This window comes from Prosopis cineraria, unplaced genomic scaffold (assembly GCF_029017545.1).
Source record: "Prosopis cineraria cultivar Desert tree isolate PC_DT_omini unplaced genomic scaffold, ASM2901754v1 PC12, whole genome shotgun sequence".
Lineage (NCBI taxonomy): Eukaryota > Viridiplantae > Streptophyta > Magnoliopsida > Fabales > Fabaceae > Prosopis > Prosopis cineraria.
In genome coordinates this window covers 15,952,446-15,957,003 of record NW_026555343.1, presented here as the reverse complement: position 1 = coordinate 15,957,003, position 4,558 = coordinate 15,952,446, and positions in this window count along the sequence as shown.

The window sequence follows — 4,558 nt, the reverse complement described above, 5'->3', positions numbered from 1 at the left end:
GGTAAACCTTTAGTAGTGAAAAGTTACCACTGAAAATCTTTAGTGGTAGCAAAAAGTCGCTACTAAAAGTCATTTTTTTAAAAATAAAAGAGCCATCTCATGCTATGCCAACTGACACTTTGTGCCAAATCACTTGCCACCTTACCTTGCCATGTATGTGCCACATCATGTCATGTTACCGTGACGTGCCATGCCGTATATTCATTGTGAAATACGTCCAAGTTAGAATTTGAGTCCTTGACCTTCACTTCCCAAGCCTTAAATCTTCCTTTTTTGCCAGTTGAATTGAAATGCACTTGCAATTATTATATGTAAAATTAAATATATATTATTTAACTACATACAAATATATCAAATAATATATTATTAGAAATATATACATAAATATTTTATTTTATTTTCATTTATTAATATGATAAAATAATTTATATGAGTGTATGTGTGTGTGTGTATTATATTTTTTTAGCAAAATATTATTTTTGTTGTAGGAAATATTATTTTTGTTAGGAAAATGAACTTAAAATGAAATAATTTTTAAATATTAAAAAATTTTTTATAAACATTTTAACCAATTTTTAAATTTTATTTTTGTTTTTTAAATTAAAATAATTAAGTATATAATTTATTATAAGTATGTATTATATTAGTTTACATTAAACATATTTCACTTATTTCCATAATTTTTTCAAAAATTAATAAATAAATGATTAAAATTTTATCTTCTCTGATGTTAAATTCTCCCCTTTCTTTTATTAAAAATAAATTTTATCTATAATTTTTCAATTATCTTAAAAAAATATTTTAATAGAAAATTTGTTTTAATCATATAAATTTTGTTAATAGTCATTTTGAACAATTATTCTTTATTATCTTTGAAATAAGAAATGACTGGACATGTGATAAACTAAAAGCAGATGCTAAAAAAAATTAAATGAATATTTCATAATCAAAATAGAAAGAATCTTGTCTTGACTAGATCTATATTAGTTTAGACTTCTATTAAAGTCTCTTTAACCAAGATAATAGAGAATACTTTCCAATAACTTTACAATGTAAAATAAATAAACTTTAATAAGTTTATATATAATTTCATCCATAATTCAAATATTAACATAAATTAAACAATCAAGTTTACAATTCTCATCCAACAATAATCCTAACAAATTTAACATTAACAAATTAAAAAATTTGAGTAATTTGAAGAATGAGAACTAGATGAGAAAACACAATGATAGAATACCCCCATAGTTGATGCTTATTTTTGTTAATGCTTGACAATTTTTAACAATCAACTAACGGTGCGACATATATTACAGCCAACTTTATTTGATAGTTAAAAACCACCAAGTATTCTTCACCTATTTTATTTGTTGCTTATTTTAAATAATCATCAAATATAGAACATCTTATGTAAATAATCCTGTGGTAATGAAAAGTAGAGCTTAGCAAACGGAGCAAACACCATGTGTATACTAAGCCAAGCATCAAGTGCGCAATGTGACAAGTAGTTTACAATGCCATTGGCATCTTGCAACATCTATACAACTTTAATATTTCAATGCTATTTATGTATATGTATATAAGTAAATAAGTATTTATGTATAAATTAGCCTGATTATAATTTAAAGAAATTTTTTTTGAAATAATTCATGTAAAATTATTAAAAAAAATTCATTTATAAATTATATATAACTTAGCTTGATTATGTATACTAGCTTAATAAGATAATTATTGAAAAATTATCCGCAAGAAATTTGTTTAAATGTAATTATTAAACTAAGATCATTATTAAAAGTAATCATTATTGATCTTATATTAAATTTATTTCTCATTTTATATTAAATTTACTTTTGATAGTAACTTTTAATTGTCACAACAAAAAGTAGACATTTGACGGCGACTTTTGCCAAGAGTCTTTTCTTTTGTTTTTTTTTTTTTTTTGCCGTATAAACCAACTTGTTATTTTACCATACTAAAAAGTTTCCAACCATATACCTCATCAAGCATTCCCTTTATTAGATAAATTGTTATTCTAACTTTTCATTTTTCTTATGTGTTCGTTAATTTTCAAAGATTGCTTGTTACTATAGTTACCATACTAGTTCATCCAACCTGACACTTTACAAGCAAACAAATACACATCTAAGTTGTTAAATTAGTATGAACGAAAAGTAAATTTTGTAACACTACTTGTCATTCACCAAGCATGACTTTTTCATTCTTTTAAAATCAGGTGAGGATTTAAAAACACAAAACAAAGAATAGAGAAGCATCTAGTAAAAAACAAATAAATACAAAAAAAAAAACTATTGCGCCCAAGAACGAAGCACAAGAAACCAAAAGCAAATAAATATGACTATTAAATAATCAAAATTTAGAAATGAGATAAGCAGAAGCAAAACAATGATGAAGAGAACGAATATCAAGCAACACGACGAAATTGACCAAGTTATAAAAACCAGGAATAAATAATTCTTCCATTTGAATGAAATACCAAGGCATTAACTAGAAATCTAAATTTACCTAACAAAAAGTCCTCAAATGAGCGAAATAATTGAGAACAACTACATCTAATCTCAATACTTGCGAGCCAGCTGAGACTACCTGCGGTAACGGTAGCTCGATATGAAAATTCTACGATCTGTTCCCTAAGCAATGCTAGAAGTATGATCAGAGGTTTTTCTAACGCCTTTTAATGATAAACTTTCGGCGAATCAGCAGCAGTACTACTAATGAACAAAGACATCCTCCGAAAACAAATGAACAACAGAATTTTGATGTGGTAACAAAAGGGCAGGAACCAGGTGGAAAAGGAGGCGTCGTGCACAGTAGCAAGAATCCAAGCTCTGACGAAGATGTTGCAAGAAGCAAGGTCGCTGATGATTTGAGATTCTTAAGCGGTGAATGAGAGAGCAGGATCGAGGGATATCTCTACCAATAACTGAAGAGAGGGCATCGAAAGAAAGAAGGTTGCGAGAAACGGTGACGGTGATGGCAGATCGTGGGCGAAAGAAAGAAGGTTGCGAGAAACGGTGACGGTGATGGCAGATCGTGGGCGGAGGAAGAGTGAGAGAAAAAGGAAAGGAAGAATCTCACTTAGAGACTCATAATACAAAATTTTGCATTTATAAGTGAAAATATGTTTTAACGAAAAAAATGTATTTATGATTGAACATTTTCTTGCCAATTACAGGATATTATGTTGATAATTTATCAACATTATATTATGTATTATTGGAGAGTTTTCACTTAAAGCTTTAGGGATATAGAGAGTTTTCAAATTGCATTGAATTCTAAAGGTAAATTTCTATGTTTTGAAGAGCCCGTGACATTCTTCCAAAAAGAAAATAGTGAGAAAGTGAGTGCTCGGGACAAAGAAGTGCCAAACCTAAACCTGAGCAAAAGTCTTTATTTTTCAGAATATTTAACTGAGGGCGATATGGTTATTTAACTAATAAAATTTATTTCATCCGAGTCTTCTATGGTTACAATGAGTTATCAGAATTTATTCGGCATAATTCGTAATTAAGTTTCATCCATAATGCTATAATAAAATTCTCCCAATATTCAAAAGGCGCTAATTTCCTTTAAAGAAACTAAGCTCGGCTAAGAAATACACCAAAATATATCTTTCCGATCTTAAATTAATTTGACATTAAAAAGGTAGAGCAGGTCCAAACAAACGAATCAATCATATTGTGACATTTCATTCTTACTATTTAAAATGTAAGAGGACCCAATCTAATGATCAAATCATATTTTGACACATTATTCTTACTTTTTCATTTAAATATTTTCTGCAACTTATCTTCAATGTTTCTTCAATAATCTTCCACAGTTCTTCAAAAGTCTTCAACGTATCTTTAAGAAAAAAATTTCTGCAAGTGCCTTCCATTATTTTCCACCTTTCTTCAAAAAATTTTCAATGTATCTTGAAGAATTTCTATTTTCTTCAAGAGTTTTCATTAATTTTACATAGTCTTCAACATATCTTCAAGAAAAATTTCTTCAAGATACCTTCAAGAATTTCAAATAAATGTGAAACATTTTCAAGAAAATATGATATTTTTGTTGAAATATTTTTCTTAAATAAAAGATTGGTTTTAATTATAATTAAAAAAGCATAATTAAAAAATAAAGTATAACCGTGATATTACAAAAAATATATCTAAGCACTTACAGACTAAAAGTTGCTATATCCATCCATCTTTGTATGCAAAATAACTTATAAAAAAGATATTAATTCTTTTTTAGAATGTAACTTATATCTAGGACAAGAAAGATTATATATTAGTCACCTTCTAAAGTAATTTGATGACATTATACGTTAGTCAGGTTGCAGAAAGAGGCGCAGCATAAATTAACATTAACATTATCCAAAAATCACATACAATTACAATTTCCAATAATTCATATTTTTAAATGGGAAAATGATGATAAAATCCCACAAAATTATATAAAATAATAATTTGATCCCTCAAAATGCCATAATTCCAATGAAGTCTCTACTCCTCTTTGTTAATAACTTTTTAGTGAAAAAATCATTTTACCCTTATTG